Source organism: Peromyscus maniculatus, chromosome 10 (assembly GCF_049852395.1).
Source record: "Peromyscus maniculatus bairdii isolate BWxNUB_F1_BW_parent chromosome 10, HU_Pman_BW_mat_3.1, whole genome shotgun sequence".
NCBI lineage: Eukaryota > Metazoa > Chordata > Mammalia > Rodentia > Cricetidae > Peromyscus > Peromyscus maniculatus.
Window position 1 is genome coordinate 2224112 of NC_134861.1, and position 18206 is coordinate 2242317.

An 18206-nucleotide genomic window follows, 5' to 3' on the forward strand; every position below is an offset into this window, starting at 1 on the left:
CCACGGAGAGGTGGAGAAGGAGGGCAGATGTCCATGCAGCTCCTTCCTGTTGGATGAGGTCAGCAACCTCCTCAGGAGGCTTTTGGGTCAGTTTACACATGGGCATTTGAAGGAGGAAGCTGTGAGAGGGAGAAGTCCTCCCACAATGGCCTCCAAGCCTTCTGATATCAGTCTAGTTGCTGAACATTCTCCCCGGGGAGAGTTGATTCTCTGAAATCACTCAGGAGAGGGATATTCCAGTCAGTATGACTGCGCCTGGTTGACAAAGGGGGAGTAGAGGCCTTTAGGGTCTCCATTCTTGCTGATTCACCTTCGATCAACGAAACCCTGACAGATGGCGTTAGATTGTCTCTGGACTACCTGAGTGTCGATGGACTGTAAATGAGAGCAGATAAAATTAAGACAGTAGTTGAGTACACGAGGTCCAGAGATTACTAGATCTAGGTTATAACATATTAAACCTATTTTTACTATGACATCCAGGTTTCCAGCTGTTCACCAATGGGCTGGTGGTGTTTAGTGGAGTTATTAGACCTTATGAAGCAAAGGAGATAAGCGCAGGATTATCGGAAATAATATGAACAGAGAGCAGTGTGTCAGGAAAAATAAGAGACTCTAACTTAATTATAGCTTGGGTGGCTGTGACTATTCCCACCCAGCATGTCAGCGGCCCATATGGAGGCCGGTAAAGCCTTTCCATTGTTCATTTGCTTTATATTGTTTTCAATTGCTTTAACTTTGGTTGTACTTTCCTGCTGGGTGTTTAAAACTGTGCAGGTGGCCAAAATCACTTCCCCTCTCCTATCAGGGCCAGCTGAGGGTCTGGGCTTGAGCGGAGCCTCTGCCTCGGGCCTTCCTGTTCCTGGTTGTTTCCTCTGTGTAAGGGTTAGTCAAGGCCCTGCTGGGCCATGGCTTTGATTGGAAACTCGGAGGAAAACGTCTCCTTGATGTTGGCCTTTCTCTTTGTAGAATGGGTACTAGTAAAGTCCACGTGGTGGAGGTCTCTGTGGTCTTCCTGAACAAGATGACGGGTAACTCAACAGGGCTAACCTGGGACCTACCTGATCTTGGGAGGTAAGGGGTAAAATGTCCATTTTAATTCCTCTGTCCATTTTAATTCCTCTGTCTACTTTAGTATAGGCCTCTGAATATAGTTGTTGAAACCCCAGAAAGTCAACTACACTCATCTCGTGCTTTTAACTACTGTGTAATGTAGAGATAAAGCTTAGATGGTGAATTTTAAGTAGAATAAATTTTGGGTTTTTTTTTTTTTTTGGAAATTTTTTTATTTGTTTGTTTTCTAGACAGGGTTTCTCTGTGTAGTCCTGGCTGCCCTGGAACTCACTCTGTAGACCAGGTTGGCCTTAAACTTGAAGAGATCTGCCTGCCTCTGCCTCCTGAGTGCTGGGATTAAAAGCATGTGCCACCAAGTCTGGCTACATTTTGTTTTTTGAGTCTGTACTTGTGTTACCAAGAACAGATCAATAACTTAAGAGAACTATTAATTTAAATAGAGTCTTGATTGAACTTTGACCTTAGCAAAGCTTTCACGATTTGTTTAGGTGTTCCAGCTTTCTTTTCTGTTCTGGAAAAACATCCAGCCGTCTCAAGAAAATGTCTAACCCCACAGGAATCATGGGGTCCAGTGTCCCCTCCTTAATCTGACATGGGAAATAAATGGACCTCATTACATGACAATAGAGACACCCAGGAAACATCTGTAAGTATAGAACCAGGCAGCTGGGGTGGAGGTGGGGTGGGAGGCTTAGATCAGCATGATGGAGTAGTGCCCATTGGGAGGAAGTGGTTTTTCAGTAAGTCAAGTGAGTCCAGAAATGTGACGAGAGGGCAGAAAAGCATCTCTGTGAGCCTCAGTTTACGTCTGGAAACGGGTGAACCCATAGATAAGCATAGTGAACAGTGAATGGGGTCCAGAAGAATCCAGATGCTTCTCGGGGTGAAAGGAAGGCAGAGCAGAGGTTCTGGTTAGGTCCAGAGCCCAAAAAGGAGGGACCAGAACCCCAGAAATAAGGTAAAGAGGCTGGTAAAGAGGAGAGTTAGAGCTCTGGGAGGGTGCCAGAATCCCCATGGTAGGACTAAACCTGGAGGGGCTCCCAGAACCTCAATAGAACATGAGGTTAGTGAGGAAAAAAGGGACCATGAGGGTGAGGGGAGGCACAGCTGTAGACAGATGGGCAGGAACTCTGAGGGGACAAAGGATAAACAGAAGAGTTAATGACAGAGCCGGTATCAGGGAGGGGGTGTCTATAGTAATTTAAATTTTTCCTTTAGAGGAGGCCGTCGGAAAAGCATCAGAGAATAAGTATAGATTTTGAGAGGGCTGTAGCAGATTTCTTTAAAGTTAATCACCTTTAATAGTTTTTGAGCTTTGGTCACAAAATGTTGTCCTAAACATGGAAGGGTAATAGATTGGCTATTTAAAAAGTATTAAGATAGTCCAGGACAATTTTGGCTTTGGACCTGTAACATTTTAACTCTCTACACTCATCATCGAAGTTTTGGTGACACAGATGTTGCTTGTTGATGGTTTAGCCTAACTGTAGCCTAGAAATGGTATATTTGCTATGAACATTGTAAATTGGTTGTGTTTTAAAGAAGCTAAGACAGAAGATGAAGGAGACAGGTGTCCTAACTTAGAAGGGTTTAAATATAGACGCCCCCCCCAAATGGTTTAATTAAGGTAGGGTGTCTGGGTAAACACACATTTATTTATTCATTTCAGAAAGATCTAAAATTGTTCTGACTTGTGGTCTTATCAGAATCAAGATCGGTAATTATTGTCACTAAGAAACAACCCGAAAAAGTTAAGTATCTTGTAAACATTGCAGGATTTACAGAGTATAAAGTACAGTCCTTTCTCTTTAGGCTGGAGGGAGTCACAATTTATTAGTAGCAATAAAGAATGTAAGTAAGGCTCCACATTGAGGGGAGTCCCCGAGTCCTCTCACCGAGACAGCAAGATGGCTGAAGATGGACTTACCATTTTTAGAAGGGCTGAGAATTCAGGACTTGCTTTGGTCTCAGAGTCTGGGGGAACTGCAGGTGGAGTTGGGGTGGGTGTTTTTTTCCCCCAGAAGGCAGGTCTGGTCCAGGAGCCCACTGTGGAAGGGGATTGCCACTGCAGAGTTGGCTGGGCTTGGTGGGTGGCGGTGGGTGAGTGTAGAGGATGGGAAAGCTGAAAGAAATGGGGAGGTTGGGCAAAGATGCTTTCAGAGGGGAGGTGAGTGCTGGACACAAGGACACAAGCCACCCACATACCAGAGTGGGAGAAGAAGTCAGAGCACTCAGAGAATCCGAGACTCCTTATCTGATTAGAACAGGGAATTTGGGTTAGGCATGTGAGGTTTTCCGATGAGAACAGTAATGGCTGGTTCCTAGGCTGACAACCCTGTGGGTGGGTACAGGCCTGACACCATACATAAAGGAAAGATGACTGAATCATAAGTGCCCTGCCATGCTGTGCTGGGAGGAACATAGAATTTTGCCAAAGAAAGAGAACCTGGGTGAACCCTGGAGAAGCTGGGACTGGGAGGGCAGGAAGGTGGGTTAGGAAGCAGGTTTTGCTAGGGAGGAAAGCGACGCAGGGCAGCTGCTGTTATGCAGCTGGCTCAGAAAAGAGCCTTTCTTGGAGGCATAGGTCTTCATGGCAGGCTTTGGAAAGCCACATACAGTTACAGAGAAGGCAGTTGTGTGGGGTGAGAAAGAATGCGAGCAGGGCAAATTAGGAGGACCAGGTCTAGGAGACTGATGGAGAAAAAGGACCCGAGGGGCAGAGCAGGGGAGCAGAAGGATGGAAGCAGGACCAGCCAGATAAAGGCTGGAATGCAGGCAAGTTTGGACCATATTCCACCGCGTTAATACAAGGTCCTTTTAAATCTGAAAGTCAAACATGTTGCCCTCTGACCAGTTGTAGCCATGAAGTATACTGTTGCCAGGACAGCTGAAATGGAAAGATTTGGTGGGGACATGCCCAAAAGCCTCTAGGCAGTTAGAGAATTGCTGGCCCATGGCTGTGAGGAGGGGTGAGGAAGGAAATTCTTCCAGGCAGAAAACAGGCCTAAAAGAAGAGATCTATCCTCTAACCAATGGTTTGGTTCAGCAAGACCTTCTGGAGAACAGAGATGTCTCTAATGGACCCCTCAAGGAAGACCACAGTTCCATCTAGGAGAAGCTTTCCATCCATTACTGGAGTTTCCGAGAAGTCTCCCTGGCAAATTTCAGAAAAAGAATTTCCAAGAAGGAAAGGAAATCTCAAAACTCACACAAAGTCAGAACAACTGATGGCAGGGTGTATAGATTGCAATAGAATGATTGTCCCTTTGAGTCACTCAAAGAGATAGGTGGGTACAAGAATCAGAGGGGGAAATGAGGGTGAGGGGAACAGAATCAGGGGACCCTTGTTGGAGAGCCTATGTGCCAACTCCCTGTACAGACAATCAAATGGAAGTTCAGCAAGAAGGAAAGAAAGACAAGGGAACCAGTGACTTCAAGCAGTGCAGACTTTAATTTGTGGGTAGGGGTGACTGCAAAGGGAGTGTGGTGGTTTGAATGAGAACAATCCTTCCACCAAAGGCTCATATATTTGAATACTTGGCCCCCAGTTGGTGGAACTGTTTGGGAAGGATTAGAAGGTGTGGCTTTGTTGAAGGAGATGTGTCACTAAGGGTGGGCTTTGAGATTTCAAAAGCCCCCACCATTCTCATTTTGCCTTCTGCTCCTACTTGTGAGTAAGGATGCAAGCTCTCAGCTACTGCTCTGGTGCCATGGCTGCCTACCTGCTGCCATGATTCCTGGCATGATGGCTGTGGACTCACTCTCTAAAACTGTAAGAAAACCCCCGAATAACTGCTTCCTTTTATAAGTTGCCTTGGTCACAGTGTTTTTGTCATGGCAATAGAAAGGTAACTAAGATGGGGGGAGCTTTAAGAATCAGAATGAGAGCCCATCATCTCCTTACAAACAAGGTAACTGAAGGGCAGACAGGGGAGCAGGGAAGGAGGCTGAAAAGCTTCCCCTTTGGGCTTGAGATTGGCCTTTGCTCCAAATGAACAAAGAATGATCATTGGTGAGTGAAGGACTGTCAGGCGATGGGTAAGCATCTCCTATGGCCAGTCATCATCAAGAGTCCTTAGGGAGTGTGTGGTAGGAATCTAGACTTTAGTGCTGGAATGCTGATTACTGTGGTTTCCAGGAATTGTCAGTATATAATGCAAATAGAAGCAACCAATCTTCGCAGACAGGCCTAGGTTCCAATCCTGCCTCTGTCACTTTCTTGCTTTATGCCTTTGAGCAACTTGCTGGTCTGTTTCAGAGTCTGCTCCCTCATCTTACAAAAGGTGAGGGCCCTAGGGATCCCTAAGCAGGCCAGAGAGTTGTTGGGTGCAAATCCCTTTCCACACTATAGGTTCTCAGGAAACCAGAGTGTTACATCACACAGAGAGCTGACTTAGCTCTGGCTCTCCTGCCTTCTCCAGTGCGGAGACCCAGGCTCTGCAGTCCCCTGAGCTGTCAGTCAGTCCTCCTAGGGACAAAAGAAGCTTGTTTTGTTTCCTGAATGCGAAGTACCAGCCGACTGACTGCTCTCTCCAAGCGGGCTCACTCCTAATAACACTTGGTGCTGTCCAGGGGACTGACATTTGGGAGAGGGCTTTTCTGCGCACCTCAAAATGAGGGGAAAGCACAGGGCCTGTGCCAGCCCACGGGGCAGTGAGGCCAGAAGGTTTCCAGGCAGAATCCGATGGTCTCTGGGATGCTGTGAATCAAGCCATCATTGGGTGTGGCTATGGCAACTATATGCAGTTTCTTTCTCAAGGCCAGGGCATCATGTGTCACTGCCGGTCTTTTGTTCCATTTCGACTTTGGAAATGAATGAGATAATAAATGCTGGTGGTTTTTGGTCTTAAATTGAGTGGATTTCCTGAAAATAAGGTTTGGTCCTCTTCTTGAGCATGCATTTAAAAATAATTCTATTACATTTTATGGATTTGCGGAGGGCACACAGCACAGTTGGAGAGTGGATGTCAGAGGATGACCTCTAAGAGGCAGCTCTCTCTTCCCATCAAAAGATCAAACTCAGGTCCTCAGGCTTGGCTGGTGGTGAGCGCCTTTACCTGCTGAGCGATGCCGAGGGGGCTCCAGGGTGTATTCTTTTTATCATGTCTTCAAAAGAGATGTGAAGTAGAGCCTTTGTATACTTCTCCCATGGTTTGCTTTTGTTTTCCAATAGAGCAACTAAGGAACACCCACTCCTCAGGGGCTGGGCACTGTTTAGTCACTAAGGGGAACAACTCGGTACTTTCTTCATCTTCTCCCCTGGGAATGTAGGATGAGTCTGTGCCGTGGCCCATTTCTCACCAGTGTGAACACTTGGGACAAGCCCGTGGAACAGGCGCCATGGTGTGAGCCTCATGAGTGCATTGCATTCTGGATGTGAGTAGCCCTGTGGAGAGAGGCCCTGTGGAGAGAGGCCCTAGTCAGGGAGAGGCCCTGTGGTGAGGCCCTGTGGAGAGGGGCCTAGTAAAGAGAGAGGCTCTGTGAGGAGAGAGGCCCTAGTCAGGGAGAAGCCCTGTGGTGAGGCCCTGTGGAGAGGGGCCTAGTAAAGAGAGAGGCTCTGTGGAGGAGAAAGGCTTTGTGTAGGGAGAAGCCCTGTGAAGGGGGAGAAGCCTTTGGAGACAGATGTTCAGGGAGAAATCCTGAACAAGATAGAAGTCCTATGAAGGGAGATGCCTTGTGGAAGGAGGAAGCCCTGTGAAGGGGAGCGGTGCCCCTGAGGAGAAAGACTCTATGTAGGGAGAGGTACTTTGGAAGGGGAAAAAATTCTCTGGATGAGAAAAATCCTGTGGAAAATAAACCCCCTGTGGAGGGGAGAGGCCCTGTGGAGGGAGAGGCCCTGTGGAGGGGAGAGGGTCTGTAGAGGGAGAGGGCCTGTGGAGGGGAGAGGCCTGTGGAGGGGAGAGGGTCTGTAGAGGGAGAGGCCCTGTGGAGGGGAGAGGGTCTGTAGAGGGAGAGGGCCTGTGGAGGGGAGAGGCCTGTGGAGGGGAGAGGGTCTGTGGAGGGAGAGGGCCTGTGGAGGGGAGAGGCCCTGTGGAGGGGAGAGGCCCTGTGGAGGGGAGAGGGTCTGTAGAGGGAGAGGGCCTGTGGAGGGGAGAGGCCTGTGGAGGGGAGAGGCCCTGTGGAGGGGAGAGGGTCTGTAGAGGGAGAGGGCCTGTGGAGGGGAGAGGCCCTGTGGAGGGGAGAGGCCCTGTGGAGGGGAGAGGGTCTGTAGAGGGAGAGGGCCTGTGGAGGGGAGAGGCCTGTGGAGGGGAGAGGCCCTGTGGAGGGGAGAGGGTCTGTAGAGGGAGAGGGCCTGTGGAGGGGAGAGGCCCTGTGGAGGGGAGAGGCCTGTGGGAGGGAGAGGCCCTGTGGAGGGGAGAGGGTCTGTGAAGGAGAGCAGCCCTGTGTGGGCAGAGGCCCAGTTTGGGGAGAGGCCCCATGGAGGAGGGAGGAAGAAGCTCTCTGGACAGGAGGATTCCTGCTGAGGGAAGCTCCACTGAGGGAAGAGACTGTGAGGAAAAAAGCCCTGTGGAGTCGAGAAGCCCCATCATGCGGACAAAACAACGTTGAACAGCTGGACTCTGAGCCCTTTGTCCTGATCTACCACTCCTGGCTGTACACCCTTGGCCAAGGTCACTCTCTCTACTAAAACCACGGCCCACAGTGGCACTCTGGGGTCCTGTGCACTGGGTCCTGTAACTCCTCTGTGGTGGGCAGCAGCTGCTCTGGCACGGGCTGAGTGAGTGAGCGCTCAGCACGTGCTGGTGGCGCTGTGTCTTGAGGCCCCGTGGCTGGTGAAGCAGGCAGCAGGCAAAGTGATTCTTTAAGTGCCAGAGACATAGAAGCTGCTCTGCAAATAAGGAATGAGGCCAAGAAGCAAAGAATCACTGTCTCTTTATTCCCAAATAGCCCAAAGTGCAAATCTACCAGGAGCCCACAGACAGCTGAATGGAGAAATGAAGTGCGAACTACGGGTTAACTCCATCGGGATACTAATTCAGCTTGGAAGAAGGAGGGAGACTCTGAAGCACTCCCCTGGATGAACTGCAGGGACAACAAGCTCTGTGAAATAAGCCCTTCCAAAGAGTCTATCCCTGCCCGTCCTCCGCTGGATTCTGGGACTGTCATTTCCTGGAGATCCCACTGGCAAAGGAGTGGAAATGAGTTACGGACACCAATGAATTCAGCAAATGTTTGCTGAGGATCTACTGTATACGCAGCGCTGCCTTGGGGCTACATCCTGTTTGGGAGGATAAGAGGCAGACAACTGAGTGGACAAGAACAGATTAGATGAAGGAAGAGACAGGCAATGTGACGGAGGCAGGCGGCACTGAACAAGGGTGGAACAAGCTGGAAGGTGAGAAGACACTGGACCAGGAATCCCAGGCCCATTCTGAGCACAGGTGAAGGAGTTAAATACTCTTAGCCCAGTCTGGGAGTGAGGGGGGATGGCCACTGAGTGAATATAGAATGGATGTCTTGTGGGAATCAGTGAGAGCTTTGAAAATCCCTTCCTGGAGCAAGGCTGCAATGACCTAACCACCTCCCTGAAGACCTCACCTCCTCAGGGTTCTGTCAGTTCCACAGAACCACACTAGAACCCGGGATTTCAGCACATAAAGCACCAGAGTTAGCCATATCCAATCCACAACAGTGGTTTGGAATGTGTCGAGTTCCTGTTCAAGGCTAGGAACCCTGAGGGGACCACGAGGCTGTGGAAGCTTTTATGAGTTGGTGGAAAAGGTGCCTCTGGTCAGCCAGGGGAGGCAGGGTGGTGGCTGTCCTTATCATTGAGGTCTTCCGGTGTTTGCTGAGAGAACATGAAGTGTCAGTCACCCCATCCAGCTCCCCTGAGAAGTGTAATCAATTGCTTTAGACTAAGGGCTTGTGCTGGGCAGGCATTATGCCAGATGGTCTACCTGGGTGGGGGAGGGGGGAATCTTGTCTTCTTACCTCAAGTCACTTCTTCCTGGAAGAGACAACTTCCTGAACTGTCATTGGTCTGAAATAATTATGGTGTGTAAACATAAATATTATGTCCATTTTAATAAACATCAATTACATGCACTTCCCCTATAAAGACCAGAGCATCATTAGCTGTTAGTGTCGATGCTTTACAGCCAAAGCAGGGCTGTAAACGCGTGGCACTCCCTGAGTAACTACCACCCTCTTTGCCTCCCCCAGGATCTGGCACCATGAATGTGTCCAAGTCATCCTTCAAGCCCATAGAGAAAAGATGGCACAGTGGTAGGAATCTTCAGAGATACTCTTGTCCAGACCATGTATGGTGCCACAGAGTCTATCAGAGACCCTAGGGAAGTGTTACCCAGGTCTCAGCTATAATATCTTTCATAGTCTCTCACCACTCTTGAGGGTACTCTTGGTGTTCTCTGGACATTCATGGGTATTTGAATTGGAGAGGTCACTGGAAGGGAGAACATGACTGGAACTCAGGAATTTGCAGATGCTAGCCTTGCAGGCTACTGCTACAACTCTAGCTTTTGCTTTTGAGATAGAGTCTCAAATTGTCCAACTGGCCTCAAGGATGTAAGCCAAGGATGGCCTTCAACTTCATATCCCCCTACTTCTACCTTCTGAGTACCACCATACACTGTTTGTTTGGTGCTAGGAAGCAGACCAAAGGCTTTGTTCATGTTACACAAGCACTCTGCCCATCTACTGACAATCTCTTTCTTTTCTTTGGAAAAGGTTCTCACTCTACAGCCAAGGCTAACCTGGAACTCACTGTATAGCTTAAGTTGGCTTCAAACTTATGTCCTGCCTCAGTCTCCTTAGTGCTGAGATTACAGGTATGAGCCACTTACTATAACTGGCTTCCAGACCCTTTAAAGTTTTGATTTATTTATTTATTATTATTATTATTATTATTATTATTATTACTACTACTATTTTGAGATAGGGTCTTGCTATGTAGCCAAGGCTGGCCTCAAACTTACTTCAATCCTCCTGCCTCTGCCTCTTGAACACTAGGATTACAAGTGTGAGCCAACATGTCTGGTGTTTATTTTTATTTTGAGACAGGGTCATGCTAATACTCTCAGAGTAGCCTTGAACTCTCAGTCCTCTTGCCTTAGCTTCTCAAGTAGCTGGAATTAAAGTGCAACCTCCATGCCTGGCTTAGAAAGCTTAAAAAGGCCTTGGGGATGATAGGTAAAGTTGCAATGCAACAATATACATAGAAATTCTTTTTTAAAAATCTTTGTTTTACTGGGTGGTGGTGGTGCACACCTTTAATTCTAGAACTTGGGAGGCAGAGGCAGGCAGAGCTCTGCTGTGGAATAATCCTTCTGTACACTGTGAATGTGTATTGCTCTCATTGGTTAATAAAGAAGCTGATTAGCTGATAGCAAGGTAGGATAAAGTTAGGTGGGACAATCAAACTGAGGATACTGAGATGAAGAAGGATGGAGTCAGGGAGATGCCAGCTGGCTGCCAAGGAAGCAGGACATGGAGAAAATGAGGTAACAAGTCATGGGCCATGTGGCAAAGCATAGATAAAAAATATGGTTTAATTTAAGTGTAAGAGTTAGCTAGTAACAAACTTGAGCTATCGGCCAAGCATTTATAATTTATATTAAGCCTCTGAGTGATGATTTGAGAGCATTGTGGGACAGGAAAACTCTGTCTACAGATCTCTGAGTTCAAGGCCAGCCTGGTCTACAAAGCAAGTTCTAGGACAGCCAGGGCTATACAAAGAAACCATGTCTCGAAACAACAAATCATTAGTCTCTCTCTCTGTCTCTCTCTCTCTGTCTCTCTCTCTCTGTCTCTCTCTCTCTCTGTCTCTCTCTCTCTCTCTCTCTCTCTCTGTGTGTGTGTGTATGTGTGTGTGTGTGTGTACTTGACACGTACATGAGTGCACATGCATGTGTGCCACAGACCAAAATGGAGGTCAGAGGACAATTTTGTGAAGTCTGTTCTCTCCTTTCACCTTTCCATGGGTTCCTGGGATGAAACTCAGGTTGTTAAGCTTGCATGGCAAATGCCTCTATCCAACCTTACCATCATTTCTTCTTAAAATATCTATCTATCTATCTATCTACCTACCTACCTACCTATTTATTTATTTTTATTTATTTTTTTATTTATGTGTATGCATGCCTGAATGAGTTTCTGTGCACCACATGCATGGAACTGGAGTTACAGATGGTTGTGAGCAGATTAATATGGGTGTTGGGAACTGAATTCATTCCTCTGCAAAAGTGGTAAGTTCTCTCAACCACTGAGCCATCTTTCCATCAGCCCCTGTGGAGCGCTCTTGTTGGTCCTATAAGAAGAAGTTCTTAGCACAGTCACTATACAGTGTATATGGCAGGTGCTCAATGCAAGGATCCACCACAAGCAGTCTGGAGACTGACTGGCCTCCTGGAGGGTGATTTTGGCATGAAGCTCCAGTTATTGAAATACTTTCTGCTCCAAGTGTGTAACAGTCTTAGTTGGAAGATGGAGAAACTAAGGCTTGGTGACTACTTGAGATTTAACAGCTGCAGCCAGATGTGGCTCTTGGCACTATATAAACAGACTTCCCATGTCGAGGACATTGTTAGGGATGAAGAGCAGGTCACTAGAGGGAATGTTCTCATCTCCCTCCTTCAGAGGTTCTGGGAGCACACCAAGGAGGAGGCAGAAATCCTGAAAGGGACACAACTGGCATCTCTCAGCAAGGGCTAGTCCCTTTTCCTGTGACACAGCTCTTCAGACAGCCTGGGGTTCATTTGTAGTGATATATTGTGTACCCTGATAAATTTGCCTCAAGATCAGAGAACAGAACAAGCCACTAGATTAAACATAGATGCCAGGCAGTGGTGGCACACACCTTTTTTGTTTTATTTGAGACAGGGTTTCTCTGTGTAGTTTTGGTGCCTGTCCTGGATCTCGATCTGTAGACCAAGCTGGCCTCAAACTCACAGAGATCCTCCTGGCTCTGCCTCCCGAGTGCTGGGATTAAAGGCATGTGCCACCGCTGTCTGGCTGGAGAGAAACAGAGCCAGACAGTCGTGGCACACACTTTTAATCCCAGTACATGGGAGTCACATGCCTTTAATCCCAACACTAAGAAGGAAGTGATGGCTAGGTAAAGAAAGGTATATAAGGCATGAGGATACAGGAACTAAAAGCTTTTTCAGGCTGAGGAGTTCTAGAGGTCAGATGTGGCGGTGGCTTGTTCCTTTGTCTCTCTGATCTTTCAGAATTTACCCCAATATCTGGTTTGGGTTTTTATAAGACCATTTAAGATTCCGACAACATTCATTCCTGAATCATGGCCTTATCTAAAGGACATCTTCACACTGGGCTGTGACCTAGAGTCAAGAACATCCTCAGTGTGATCTGAACTCAGCATAAGCACAATCAAAACTGGTGAATAGAAAGAGGAATTATCCACAGTGAACTTACACACATTTCCCATCAGCGTTTTAGCAAACTCTGAACTCCGTGCCTTGGTACAAAGGCCTGGCTTATCTGTGCTCTGTACATGGATAGATATTACACCTCATCAAAGTCACCTGGACTCCCCCAGCTGTGCCCTGTTGCTTTCAGTTTCTCAGTGCACTCTGCCCTGTCCTAAATCAGGACCTTGTCCTTGCTTTTCCTGGAGTCTGATATATTTAGTCCCTACAGTCTGTCATCCCTTCCTGATTGGAAAGAATTGGTGCTCTTCCTCCCTCTCTCCCTTCCTCCCTTTTTTTTCTTTTTGTGTTTGTGTATGTGTGTGTAAGCCTAAGGTGACTGAAGGATGTAGTTCCTCAGGAGTCATGGGGTTTGGGGCAGGGGATCAAACTCAGGTCCTTCTGCATGACAAACAGGCTTCTGTCTGTCTCCTCAGCCCTAGGAAAAAGTATCTTTCTCCTTCTAGCCTGAATCCAACGTCCTGCTCTCAAGGAGCTTTTTGCTGACAGTACCGCTAAATAGATTCCCCATTTGTTTCTTTTTATAGCATTTCCCACAGTTGGTAACATTGCAACTTAACCCTGAATAGTCCTCTCCCGCTAAGATTAAGGGTCCCATGGACACACTGTTGCTGTGTTTATCAATTACCTGCTAAGAGCCTAACGCTGAGTGCCCCACACTGTTGAACAGAGGGAAGTTGTGATCGCTTCACTTTGTTTCCCAGTCCTGGCACACACCAGCTGGGCTGTGACTTGGTGGGACAACTGTCAGTTCTCTAAGCCTCTGTTTCCTAGCCTGAAAAACAAAGATGATGGTAGTCCCTCCTTTCCTGGGAGAACTGAATGAGATGGGATTGAGCAATGGGAATTGCCAGGAACATCATGGGTGTCATGGCTAGAACTGTGTCTTCAGACAGATACATGGAAGCCTCACCCCTATGACCTCTGTGTGAACCCCCATTTGGAAAGTTTGTCTTTGCAGATTCCATTAATGAGGATGAGGACAGTCCTCAAAGGGTTTGCCTCTGGGCCCCTGGGTGCCGGGTCTGTAGTGGGGTTGGGAGGAGTGTTGAGGTAAGGGAGTCACGTATTGGCACCTTGTGGTTGGAAGAAAGAAGCAGGTTACAATGGTGACATCCTGACTTATATAGCACCCCTCTCCCCAGTATCCCGGAAAGAAGGCGTCACTAACTTGTCTAGCTCCAGGCTTGGAGGTCAATAAGAGGGGTCCAGGTCCAGCCCAGCTCTGGCGCAAGGACCTGCTTCTCTGCATCGTCTTCTCCCTGCCTTGCTGAGCTTGGGGACAGCAAGAGCAGTTCTGTAGAGAGCGGATGGCTACTCTATCCTTTCCAACGAGGTCACTCAGGGGCCCTGCTGGAGCAGCCTCCTCCACAGCGGCCTGGCTTCTGTGGCAGGCTACAGATTCGGAAGCTACTTTCATCAGCCCTGGGGTCATGTGGGGTGGAGTAAAGCAGTGGTGTAGAAAGGGACAGGGGAAGAGGAAGCATCAAAGGCAAGGTAGGATCAGAGCTCCAGGAGCCTGGGAGCTGATGCTGGTGTTTGGTTCACTGTGGACAGGGTACTGTTTTGGACCCTGTATGAGGATCGTTTCCTTTGACAGCAAACCATGATGCCTGATACCATCACTGCGAACATTTTAAAGATGAGGATGGTAGTGAGCTTAGATAAGCAGGGCCTGGCTTCTACCCAGTCCCATGCTTCTCCTCCATGCTAGCCTACCTTTGAGATGGACAGTTGCTGACCTCACTGTTAAAAGCTCTTTCTTGAGTGAGTTAGAGGAGTTGGAACTAGATAGTCCTTGGAAGAAGTTTGGGAGGACATTGAGGGGACTTGACACTTACTGACAACTTAGTGTCTACAGAACAGGGCACACTTTTGGCTGGGTTTGGCTCCAGTACAGGTGAAGGACAGGACTATGACTCCTCTGTCCCTTCATGTATGTCTTAGTTAGGGTTTTTTCTTTTTTTTCTGTGAAGAAACAGCATGACCACAGCAACTCTTTTTTTTTTCTTTTCTTTTTTTCCGAGACAGGGTTTCTCTGTGCAGCTTTGCGCCTTTCCTGGAACTCACTTTGGAGATCAGGCTGGCCTCGAACTCATAGAGATCCGCCTGCCTCTGCCTCCCAAGTGCTGGGATTAAAGGCGTGCGCCGCCACCGCCCGGCTGACCACGGCAACTCTTCTAAAGGAAGGCATTTAATTGGGGCTGGCTTACAGTTTCAGAGGTTTAGTTCATTATCATTATGGCAGCACATGGCAGTGTGCAGGCAGGCATGGTGCTGAGAATCCTACATCTTGATCCGCGGGTAGCAGAAGGAAAACTGTGTATCACACTGGATGTAGCTTGAGACCTCAAAGCCCACCTCCACAGGGCCACACAGACTCCAACATACCTCCTAATAGTGCCACTCCCTATGGGCCAAGCATTCAAATGCATAAGTCTATGGGGGGAGGTGTCAAACCTCTCACATAGCACCATCACAATGTACTAGAGAATCAAAGGCCCAGGAAACGAAGCAGTTAGAATCAAGAGGCCACAGCAGAGGCTAGGCCTTGACTGAAGCCCTGGAATAGGGTTTGCACCATTTGGAGGAATGCAGGGCCACTGAGAAGGGGAATGTTAGGAAGGGACTAGGCTTGGGGAGGCTGAAAGAAGTCTCCAACCAGTTATAGTGATACACTCATGGAATTCCAGCTACTTAGAAGGCTAATGCAGGAGGAGCCCAAGTTCAAGGTCTGCCTAGACTACAGACTGAGTACAAGGCCAGTCTGGGCAATTTTGTATGACTCTGTCTCAAAATAAAGGATAGAAAGAAAGTTCAAGATGCATGCATTCCTAGAATACATGAGGGATTAGGGTCAATGCCCAGTACCTGTAAACAAATAAATAGGGAGAAAAAGGGGAAAAGATCTGAAGACCATGGACACTTGGACTTATGTGTCTGAGCTGAGTTGAATGGTTAGGTGCCCTACATGAGGGTGCTTGGCCTGAGGCAGACCATGGAAACATGTGTGGGCATCATCACTTAGGGTAGATTCTTATGAAATGGTATGAACCATATAACAGGGACAGGGCTGGGATGTTACTCAGTGACTGCTTACTCACTGTGTGGCCCAACAAAAGCTACAAACCTCTCTGGAGCCTCAGTCTGTAGCTGCAAAGGGTGGAGAACCCCTTTGGTTGCAAAGGTAGAGTACAGGATGGTGTGTGTAACAATGTGGGTATCATTCATGTTGGTTATGGGGAAGTGTTGAATACATTTCCCTTAATCAGTGTTGCTTCACTTAAAAACTCATTTCTAAAGTGTTACAAAGAAAAAAGGGCAGGGTGGGCTTTTGAAATCTTCCTTCCTAAGTACCTCGCTGTATAAATGGGGAAGCTGAGGCTCAGTCAGTGAGATTCGGTAGAGAAGATCCTCGATCTTACGAGGCTTGTCCTGCCTTCAACCCACCAGAGTGCTATTGAATGCCACAAATCACCCTGCAACTCCAGCCTGTTGTTCTCCAGGCATATATGTGACAAACTCTGCCTCAGCAGGTGCCCTCTATGATCCCCACTAGAGCTGAGCATATCTGAGTCAAATGGTGTGTGTGTGTGGGGGGGTCAGTCATCTTCACCCATCACTGATGTGTCCTTGTGCAGGGGACAGGTCCAGTGGTAGGTGCTCTTGAACCTGGAGAGGTGAAATGATCTCTCTCTGTCTCTCTGTCTCTGACTCTCTGTTTCTTTCTCTCTCTCTCTCTCTCTCTCTCTCTCTCTCTCTCTCTCTCACACACACACACACACACACACACACACACACACATCGAGAGAGCAACTATGATAGTTTTTTGCACAACATGGTGAATGAGGAGCCTCTGCCACTGCCTCTTTGCTGCCTCTTCCTCTGCCACTTTGTTTCAGCCAGAGGCCTCTGGCCTCCTTTGTGTTCCCTGGAGACCACAGCCATGGCACCAGAGCTGCAGTTATCCTGAGTTTACCTCTGCTGATCTGTACCCAGATACTTGAAGGAAGACGGTGTACAGAGTGGCAAATGGAAGGACACAGAAGGCCAGATTGCAGAAATGAACCCCATGGACAAGGACACTGCTCTCCCGGAAAAGGGGTCTTGATGGGAAAACAAATTCACAAATAAGATACTCTCAAGTATTGATAAGAACTGGAAGCCGAGAAACAACACAAGACTGGGAAGGTAGACTGCTATAAACTGGGCACCAGGGAAGGTATAGCTGGATGGTTGACACACCTGACCCTGGAAAAGGAAGGAGCCAGCTAAGCAAAGATCTGAAGAGCCTGTGCAAAGCGTCAGCAAGTGCAAAGGTCCTGAAGCTGGAGTCCAAATGCCTTCTGGAGCTTTTGACCAATACGATCTGAATCACAGGGGTTATTTCATTAAGGAAACCACTTCCAGTCCTTTGTGAACCTCTCCACTGCCTCCAAATCCTCCCCATGCAAGCTAATTCCTACTCACTATGAATTTTTTCTTTTACGAAATTCTTCCTAAAACCTTAGGGAGTTCTAGTAGTCTGTGGTTTATGAAAAATCACCCTGTGATTCAGTAACAAAAATAAAGTGGGGGGGGGGTTGGGGAGACAGCACAGTTAGTAAAAGCATCTGCATGTAAGTATGAGAAGCTAAGTTTGGGTCCCCAGCACTCACACTTAAAAAATAAATGGGAACACGAGTGCACACCTTTTTCTTATGTTTTTCTTTTTTGTTTGTTTTGAGACAGGGTCTCACTATGTAGCTCTAGGTGTCCTGGAACCCACTATGTAGAACACACTAGCCTTGAACTCAGAGATCCGCCTGCCTCTGCCTCCCAAGTGCTGGGATTGAAGACATGTGGCACCACACCTGGCCTAAGGGGCGCACACCTTTAATCCTAGCACTGGGGAGTGAGCACAAGAGGACCCCTGGACTGGCTGGCCAGCCAGTCTAGCTGAACCAATGAGCTCCAGGTTCAAGGAGAGGCCATGTCTCAAAGTTAAAAAAAAAAATAGTGCGCTGATAAGAAATGGCTCTGGATAAAAGAGTTTGCTGCCAAGCCTGAGAACCTAAGTTTGATCCCTGGAATTCCCATGGTGGAAGGAGAGAAACTAACTCCTGAGGGCTGTCCTCTGACCCCACACTGCGGCTGAGCATGTGCATACACACCAATAAATATATCTAAAAGTATGAGGTTGAGAGTGATTAAAAATGACTGATGTTACCCTCTAGCCTCCACCTGTGCTTGCCCACCAAAATCCCACGAACACATACACACAGAAAATAGTCAAAAAAATGGTGTAGCTACAAAGTGGCTGTGTTTTCTTTCCTTTCAGATAGTTGAGATACATTGTTGCTATTTTGAAACTTCTGTACTACCAGTATGCCTTTACATAAGGTGCAGGCTAGGTGACAGTAATTTTATGAATGTACCAAAAATGTGTGCAATTTCTCCATATTTTGGGAAATGTTTCACTGGTCCAGAAGATTCCCAATGCTATTTATTCCCACCTTTGCTCCCACATGGTCCTGGATTTTCCACTGACTCCCCATGTTATGGAGTTCGACTGGCTGCCCAGCCACGAGCCAGGCCTAGAACAGGTAACCAAAGGATGTGTACTAAATATACTGTGGTTTGTGGCTCACCTGAGATGAACCCCCGAGGCAACAAAACTGGGAGCAAGCTGATGAAGGGAAAGAATTGGGCAAAAAGGAAGAGACCCTCGATATCATAGGCAAG

The 18206-nt window shown here is 47.7% G+C and overlaps 1 long non-coding RNA gene across 3 annotated transcripts; it reads left to right on the forward strand.

The window, feature by feature from the left end:
- The first annotated feature begins 887 nt into the window (after positions 1-887).
- Positions 888-17659, forward strand: LOC121832732 (uncharacterized). Of its 3 annotated transcripts, XR_006076432.2 has the most exons (5): positions 888-1074; positions 1563-1720; positions 7963-8456; positions 9763-9863; positions 16385-17659. It is a non-coding gene; the product is annotated as an uncharacterized LOC121832732 (long non-coding RNA). The 3 variants fall into 3 exon arrangements; XR_013042687.1 differs by lacking the exons at positions 9763-9863; positions 16385-17659 and having other exon boundaries at positions 7963-9120; XR_013042688.1 differs by lacking the exons at positions 9763-9863; positions 16385-17659 and having other exon boundaries at positions 889-1031; positions 7963-9120.
- Positions 17660-18206: the final 547 nt, after the last annotated feature.